Here is a 9,864-nt window from a genome sequence, read left to right as displayed (position 1 = left end):
AACGGCATTATAACTCAAGCAGTACCACCAACTTGCTTTCACATTTTCGCTTTTTTTTTTTTTTTTAAATCAACTAATTAATCTGGTGCCTTTATCAAAACCGGCTGACCACAAAAGGAAAGGCTGCATTTTTTCTGATGTTTGCTGCCTGGGATTTGAACCCACGACCTTTGCGTTGTTAGCGTAATTTGCTATTTGTTGAGTAAATTACTTAAAAATCTTATATCTACAAGACATGTTCTACAAATATATATATATATATATATATATATATATATATATATATATATATATATATATATTCATTTCAAGTGTTCCTTGCATTTGCGCTTATGCAATGACACATTCGTGAAAATCCGAACAAATCTAAGACAAACCTAATTGTCTTGTGATTAAGCGCACGGATTTGCCTGCAGGTTATACGTTCACGGTCATGGGGCGGAAGCTGTTGTCTCTTTGAACAAGGTGCTCAATTATCCAACTATTCAAACAGGTAAAATTTATAAATCGTTTGAATGAAAGACTCAGTTAAGCACTTAAATATGTGATTTTTCAAATGAGAAGGACAAAGTGTTATTAAAAGTATTAATTACGAGATAATTACGTGTAGCCCTGCACAGAAGATGGTAATAATAATAATAATAATAATAATAATAATAATAATAATAATAATCGTTATCATTAGGTTATAAATAATAATGATATTCTATTTCTGGATTTCAAATAGGAAGAAATATCACCGTTTAATTTACCGAAAGACTAATCTGTGCAAAAATCGATCATTAGGTGCAGTTGATATCTTGCGGTAGGTATGTGGAAGGTTCGGCTTTATTGGCGAATTTCAGGGACAACTTGTTGATGTTGCAGGACTCCAGTTCCAGCAGCTGCGATTTCACCTATTAGCCCCGATGTCTTTCAGACGAGACGGTTTTACTCTAACATTAGACAATGGGCTCTCCGGGGTACCACTCGTCTGACCTATGCCCACTTTTAAAGCTTTCATAAGATCTTCATTAAATCAATTACGAAGCAAGCATATCAAGACGTATTTATCATTACCTCTGAAAATCTATATTAATGTAGCCGATTTGCAGCAGAAACGATAATGGACTTCTGCAAGATCCTTTGACTGGTTGCATTTTCCTTAAAAATCTTAATTTGGATTATTTGTGCTTGGAGCTCCATCGTGCGTGGTGCATTCAGTTAAAATACTTAGAACTCATTTATTAGGAGTTTTGAAAAAGCAATTTATTATAGTTTAGAAACATGCCTGCAAAACTTCTGAAATTATGAATAAAAGCAATAATTTTCGCTTGTCTGAAGCTACGCATAATACAAAATATTTCAAATAGTAATAACAAATCTTGAGATAATCATGTTTATTGATTACAAGTAAATGTATGGCGAGCGTTTGGTCCTCTGTACGTCTCTGTACGTTCAATTGTATATTAAATTATGAAATACCCTTGTCAACAAAACAAAATTCTTATATTATGAAACGAATAAAACTTTCGATCAAAACTTTCAGAAAAGTTTACAAAAACTAAATCATTCTACATACTCCGTTTGCCACACACGGACTAAATTAAAATAAGGAAACAAATCACGTGCGGACGTGATTTAAGGCGTGACTTCTTCACCTTTTTGGAACTAAATTAAAATTTTCAACTTCGCGTGGGTAACAACGGTTCCCCCTACTGGGATTAAATATGAACGCTCGTGTGCGCAGGTCCAGTTGACTGAACACCGAACGTTGTAGACGTTACTTTTCTTCACATACCAGACAAGCGGGATGTTTAAATAATATATTTTTTATGTTCTTTTTGGCTAAGGCATACTAGTCCTTTGTGCTAAGACTAAATCTCGGCTCTTTCTGTTTCCTTTAGATTAACGGTGCCCTAAATCAAGCATAATATTATATCAATGACACACTGTATTTTTTTGGAGATAAAGACATTAAGCAAGAATCTCCGCTAATTCAGCGAATTAGGTAGAATTCACCAGAATCTCGATTTACCCGCAATAGTAAACCTAGCCATAACTTTGCCTGGGATAAGAAAGTTTTATATTTGCGCATAATTATTTAAAAATATTAGTATTTTGCATGCAAGATATGGATTTTGAATTTAAAATTTAAAATAATAATAAATCATTATTTGTTTCGTTTTTGAAAACAATATTTAATAACATTTGGCAATCTCAATTTACTAAGTATGGCAGTATCAGGTTCCATGTAACTGAATGCCAAACCCAGATGACTACTATACAAAAACCATTCCATTTCGGATTGAATGCAGAATATACATCCTGTCTACTATTTCCACGTGAATGGAAAACTAAAAGAAATGCACAAGATTCAAGAAGATCAAATTCTGTAGTGTATTTTTTAAACAGTATTTTTCAGGCACATCAGCTGCAAGTTTAAAAAAAAATGTGTTCACCTGCAAAAAGAGCCATTTCAGACAGTTCTGCTGGACAGTATTCTACAGGATACAGTATTTCATCCATACCTCCACACTGTCAGAAATAAAGTACCAATTTGTACCTTCGAGGGTAAAATTACTTGTCACGTGGGCTGTACCCTCAAAGTTCTGTCAGATGAATCCTTGTTGTAGGTAAATGTACCTTTTAAGGTACAGAAATGGACTCTGATGAAATTTTTTTGTAGCATTTGGGGTACATTAATGCTGTTTGTACCTTGGGAAACAAAACTGTACTCTTTTTTTTTCTGACAGCACACAGGAGAAGCCTGATTTACTTCTCAAGCTAATTTTGTGAATTTCAGTAATGGCACCTAACTGAAAAGGAAATAGCGAAAAATGAAAGTAATGATCTGTGAAAACATGCAAAGATGACCAAAAACTTGAACTGGTTGTAACTGTTAATTTGGCCTGTTGCCTAATTGATTCGGCTGTAACACCTGTCTTAACAATTTGCAAACCACTGAAATACAGACAGAGAAAAACAAAATGACTATTAAAGCCATTCATAACTGTTCAGAGGCTTGGGGACAATGCAGGTTTGCTTGCACACCAAGGAATCTATGGGTTCTGTCTGTTTTGTTAGGTTAAAATGAATAAATACTGAAAATAATTACATCTAAGCCTATACATAACGTCAAAAGGTAGCACAATAAGACTGGCTAATCTTCAGGAAGTGATTTTGCTGTTCACTGGGGAATTGAGTGTAATCTGTAATCATCTATCTAGGGCTAGCATTTATGACAATTCCTTCCATGTAATCATTATGCTCAAGTCTTAATTAAAAGTATTTTAATTAAGAAGCAGTAGAAGAAAATGTCTTGTTTAGAAAACAGTCAAATTACAGCATTTTCATAGTGGATAAAAGGGGCGATATTGAAATCAAGTGGCGTCCCATGCAGGGCTGACTCAGGCTCCAGGCTCCAGGCCCCTCACACCCGCGAGCTGGATAAGTGCTTAGGAGGTAGATGGATGCATGTACGATGTCATCTTAAGAATTACAAGAATGTAAAAGCACCGGAGTATTACATCTGTTCGAACCAATGTCACCCAGAAAACCCTGAATTAATTGAATAACAGAGAACATTTGTCATCAAAATGCAAAAAATAAAAAAATAAAATAAAAAATCGAATTTTAAATAGTTGTAATACTTATTCGCTAGGATGAAATATAAAAAATAATCGCAGGCAATAAACGTTTTATATTCGCACAATAAGCACGCGAACATGACTGCAAGACATTTCAGGTTACCCAAAATGACACATCATACGATTCCGTTACTTAAACATTCAATGATGACTTTATGGAGATTAAAAAAAAATCCTGAAAAACAAAACACAATTTAAAAACGTCTTCTGCAAGATACCTGTATTACACGCATCTGGAATATCTGAATGTTGCTTCAGTGTCTAGTGTCCGTTTTTGTGGGTTTGGGAATTCGCTGGGAAATTAGAAACAGACCTACATTTACTCCTCAAATAGCTTTTCGCTTTGATTGAAATATAACAATTTATTTCACAAGTTGTCTGAGACAATGATATTTTATTAAATTTAATTAGCCAGAATAACCAGAAATAAATTAATATTGAAATAATGTTGTTTGTTTTATTATTGATCAGGTACAAAAATACTAATTTTACATATATAAACAAAAAAAAAGAGATTTCATGCACGACAAATAAGCCTGTGAAGATATTAGGTATGAATACGTCCTCCTGCAGAAACAAGGGCGACGACAAGGCAAGGGTGACGGATCGCGTTCGACCGCCCGCCGAGCTGAAGCCTTCAAGTGCTCATGTCGGCGCTGATCACTGCTGTTACTCTGTGTATATCTAAAGGGCACAGCTGACTGATCATTCGTGCCTTTTGGCTGTTGGCATCCGCAAAGTGCCAAATAGCGCATTTAAAAGCAATGAATGAACGTGTAAATACACAGCTTAGGCTGCATTATTTACCTAACATCTATTTGTATAGAGGTTTACCAAGGTACGTCAGATCCAGGCCTTTATTTACAACCTGCTGTCGGGAAACATACAGGTAGCCTATCTTGATTACGTCCTGCTTTCCCCATTCAATTTTTTTTTTTTTCAATTAAATTAATGTTTTACATAGATATAAATACTGAAGCTCTAATCTGGGCAACAGGATAATGTTTTTTACATGGAGAGACATACGCAATCTAATGAAAATATTGAAACACGTTTAATTATTTTTTATTTTAAAATACGTTTAATAAGCAGTAATGCAAGAATGTTATGTCACTGATTATTCCGAATAACGAATATAACTTGCAGGAATTTTGGTGTATGTATCTGTCAAAAATCTAAATAATTTGCCATAAAAATGAATTAATTTGAGCTCGTTTCTAATTCGATTTATTTTATATGGCGGCCTTTCCCCGTACGGCTGCCCCAGTGCGCTTAATGGAGCGCGTTCCAAAAACCACAGCAGAACGCGGAGGTGCCAGGAAAGGGGGAGGGTATAGCGGAGTTTCATCGTGCCAAGCAGCCTCAGTGTTTATTGTTTATTACAATAAGGGTGGAGGAGGGGGGGGGGTCGTGACGCATTAAAAAAGCGACGGTGACACTTATTATAATTGTTTGCTGTTTCGCTAACCATATCACTAAGCTATCATGTTTTTAAAATCATGTTCTGCCAACCAATTTAATGCGTTGTTTTAATTATCTAGAACGCCCCCAGAATTTTTCCGATCATACTGAGGAAGTCGTATTTCCTCAAAAATACTATTAGTATGCCATACAAGGGCAGTAATCTGTACCATTCATTTAGAAATATTCATACAAGTTACAGGACTACATACAGTACAATTATCGACAGAACAGGTAAAGGGTCAAAGTTCTGCGCGTGACTGCTTGCTGATGTAGACTATCACAGAGGACCAGCATACCTCTTTTCTAACGCGGAGGACGTCATCACTAAATACTAGGTTAATTTACTTCCATATGTGAAGTATAACAGACCAAATCTGTATTGTCAATAATTAATTAAATGATTCATTCAAGAGCTACCCCGTCCTAGAATATGCTACTATATGGATCTCTTTAAGGGCATCTTAAAACATCTAAACTAGCCTATCTAAAAGCATTTTTGAAAGCGACAGAACAATATTGGTTTAATTACGCCATGGACTATGATTTATACATATTGGCGAAGAATCACACTCTGCCACAGAAAGCACGCGTTCAAGTACCCTCCCTGGAAACGGGATTCCTTGTAAAAGCCTGTGCCCTGGTATACTCGCTTCTAACAACTGGGAAGCCAAGCCGAGAGTTTATAAGTATCCGTTTTTTCTTTTTCCTGGCTTCGAGAATATCCGCTGAGAAATTTTATGATGCGCGCCTGCGCCCTTCAGTTCTTATTAAAACCCAGTAGGGGTGTGGAACCAGTTGGACTAATGCCCAGCAAACTGCTCTGCACACAGAATTATATTTCTGAAATATTTTGCCTTCCTGTTCCATCATTCTGATTTTAGGATAATATCATCATCGATTATTCCAACCGTAAAGTTTTACAGTGGTTTAAAATAAATTACTGGTATGCCATAAAATCAAAACAGGAAATGAAGCGAAATGCATTGACATGTATGACTGCAAAAAAATCTAAATAGCACCAAAACATTACAATGAGCAAGTACGTCATATACGGTACAACGAAATACAAACGCCTACATTTACAGGCTTATTGAAAAGATATATGTATCACCAGGGGCGCCGTAAAGGAGGTGAAGATAGGATGATTCCTATGGCCCCTGAGTGGCAGAGGTCTGAAAAACTTGGAACGTGACTGGATTCGTTTGTAAAGTCGGGGCTTTGATAGGCTTTCATCGGCTCCACAATCTCCAGCGGCGGGCCTGCCGCATGTTAACCGCCGCCTGGGAAGCCCTAGTATTCAAATATAATCACGGGCATCGCAATTAAGGGTTATCCGTTCAGTGTAAAGCCAATCTCGAAACATTTCCTCATAATGTAATTTTAAGAACCTTTTAAGTCTGTGTAGACTATCTCTTAAGGTCCAGTTAGGATCGGGAATCATTTTGAAATGGTTCTAAATGCTCTGAAATAAATATGAATGCTAACACGTGTTGCATTTTTATTAATCGACAGGACAACTGTAGCCGAACTGAAGGACTATTTTAGTATGTATGCAGAATGTAGACCTATTTTAATTCCACATTGTAACAAGAAATAGCATACATTTCGAAAAGTATAAAATATTGTAAATCAACATATGATGAAATATCATAAATCAACACGGCATTATATATTAAAACACAATCGATCGCTGTGGCAAACGACTTCATTTTAACATCTGGTAGCGCTAGCTACCGAAACACTGGAAAATACTGCTCCTAGGATTTATGGGCGAGATGGGAATTATCGGACGCGATCGCAGGAGGACGGTGCCGTGTAAACAGGGGTCTTCGAACATAGACGCAATAAAACGACTGATGCTCAGAAGGCCGAACAATGGGAAACTTTGGGAAACTTTGTCGCCGTGACAAACGCTGATTAACATGGCAGTCAAGACCTCTCTTAGTTTACTTGTCTCCTAGCAACGGCAGACAAAGAGACTCGCTTTTAGAGGAGTATGCAGGCAGACGCCCGGGCCTTTGATCTGTCACCATTTAAAAGAGGGAATAATTTATAACTATCCGGGGGGCACGGTCGCCAACCTGGTCCCAGTATTAGAAGCGTCAATGACACTCTACATTTAAGGAAAATCACCTTTCTGAACAAATACTATAGAAGTTAAACCAAAAGCCAGAAGTTTCTCTAGTAAAGACAAAAACGACACTACTTCCACCACGTAGCTCTCCAAAGTATTCATAATGTTTTTAATTTGGTAATTTTGGTAGGATAATTCTTAAAACAAATCCTGAAAACTTTTTGGAGAGTATTGAATCATTGTTATTAAGTATCATTAAGTGATAGTTATAATAACTGCAAAATCTTCAACACGAAGTGCAATTAAGAATATACAGTTAACACAAGAATGCAAAATAACGAATCGGAGGCGTTAAGACTGACGGCAGATTAAGCGGATCTTTGGTCCACAGACCCTGAAACACCTGAATGAAGTTAGTCTGTGAATGAATTTCATGGGCGTCTTGGACACGCACGCGCGTGCTCGCACAGGGAGTTACACATTACCACCCATCCTGTCATTTGAAATAAGAAAAAAAAAATCATCTCATGATCTGTGTATAATTTATTTATTCTGAGAGAAGAACGTATTTTTGCGAATTCCTTTAATACTTAGATGTCAAGGCCAGAACTTTACACGACTCGCTATACTTATAGGAATCCATCAATCCAATCGAACGGCGTGACGTTTTGCTCATAAAAGCTGTTTTGCTCATAAAAGCTCCCTTTCACACTATTGTCGAGTGTTCTTATTTGTATAGCATCCTTACACAGGTTTACGGTCGCACGAAACAATACACATTTCAGTTATTTTATTGAATAGATCGACGGTAGTATATCAATTTCACCCCGACTGTCAATTTCACGTCAGTCTTTAACAATTAACCCATCATAATTTACATTGTCAGCGTATCTTCGCTATTATTTCATAAAAGGATATTTGACTATGTGCTACTTCTTTTTGTATTCTCATGATATTACTATTTAGGGTACTGTTTTAAGAGATCAGTGCCTCTGGATATAATAAAAAATAATATAATCCTCGGGTGAGTAATTGGGGATAAAATCCGCTCCACATCACTCCCATTTGGATTTATGACAAAATGGATTTCCCGCCTTAAATGTGCACGCTGATTTATGACAGCCATTTTATTACTCACATAATTATTGAATTAGGCTCATATGTTATGATCATTTTCACAACTGTTTAAATGGTAATTCGCAAACAAGCAATGTCCTTTACTTAGATTGCATATCTGAGTCAGTTAGAGTGAGTGAGAATAGGAAGTGACATATAAAATTACAAGGAATAATTCCCAAATTTTGACAACAAATATGTTAAAGAATTGCGTTTGTAATCCCAAAGATTTGCAGAGGTGAGTGAAATAATAATACTAATACTACGACGACTACTACTACTACGAAAAAAAATAAAATAAATAATAATAATAATGATAATAATAATAATAATATAGTGCTATAGTGTCAGATTGAAGTTCTTCAGCACCATTTGCAGCACAAGCTGACAGAGATGGCTGCACATGACCAGCACAACACATTGGAACAGTAAAGAGTAAAAAAAAAAAAAAATTGACACCAGACAGGTCTCAGGACTGGTAGACAAGATAGCAGGGAGAAAATGGGAATGAGGCAACAGAAGACTGGGCTACTGCCATTAGCAGAAAAGACCCCCTCAAACCCCCGTACACACAATGGGGGGAATGTGGCGGCACGCCAGAGCACAGTTAGGCTTCACACAGCAGTGTTTCTGTCGTTTTCCCAACAGAGAACACAGGCTGCCAGACAGCTTTCTGCAGATCGTGGCACGGGAAGTCAAACATTAAAACTTCAGCCTTTCACCATTGCAGTAATTTATTGTGCTTTTTTATTGTGAACTGTAACCATTCTATGTGTCTCTTATTTATTGTCTGAGCAGCTTTTCTCGCGGAGCTCATCCGTAATGAAACAAACACTTTCCTTCTGTATCATAATAAAATATGTGATACCTTTCTATCAGTCCATCTGGTTTTAAATAACCACTTACTCAGGCATTGTGAATACTATTGCTGGATGCACTGGGCGCACACGTCCACACGTCCACCAACAAACTAAGAGTAACTATATACCCTCACAAGTAATGGATATAGGTGTAAAGTTCAGGTTCAGAAAGTATAAATCCAGACCAAGATTTTGTTCCAACCAGCCAATTGAGCACTCTGTGAACGTGACTTTTTATGCTCAACTGTATGGTTGGAACAAAATCTTGGTCTGGATTTGTACTTCCTGAACCTGAACTTTACACCTCTGTCCTTTACCTTTGAGGGTATATAGTTGCTCTTAGTGTGCAGGTGAAACACGGTATCACTGCAAGCATGCAGCTGGGGCAGGATTTCAACCCAAGACCCCAGTGGGGGAGATGGGAACAATACCCACTGGGACCTCAAGTTCGGGAACTGCATCTGTGGTTTACAGTTGTTTTAAAAGGGGAGAAGAGTTTAAGGTACAAATCTTCCTTCTCCATTAAATGAACAAAATTAAATCAAATTGTCCTCAAAACAATTCAGAAATAAAGTGTAGTTTGAAATTTAGTGAATACTTAGCAAAATTCTGGGAAAATGACTGGATTTTGTTTTTTTACTATGAAATCCCTGTTTGATCAAATGATTTCCTAAGGAAAATACAATTAACAGTAAATTTAATGTGTTGCTTAGAGGAAATT

Source organism: Paramormyrops kingsleyae, chromosome 16 (assembly GCF_048594095.1).
Source record: "Paramormyrops kingsleyae isolate MSU_618 chromosome 16, PKINGS_0.4, whole genome shotgun sequence".
Lineage (NCBI taxonomy): Eukaryota > Metazoa > Chordata > Actinopteri > Osteoglossiformes > Mormyridae > Paramormyrops > Paramormyrops kingsleyae.
This window is presented reverse-complemented; position numbering follows the sequence as displayed.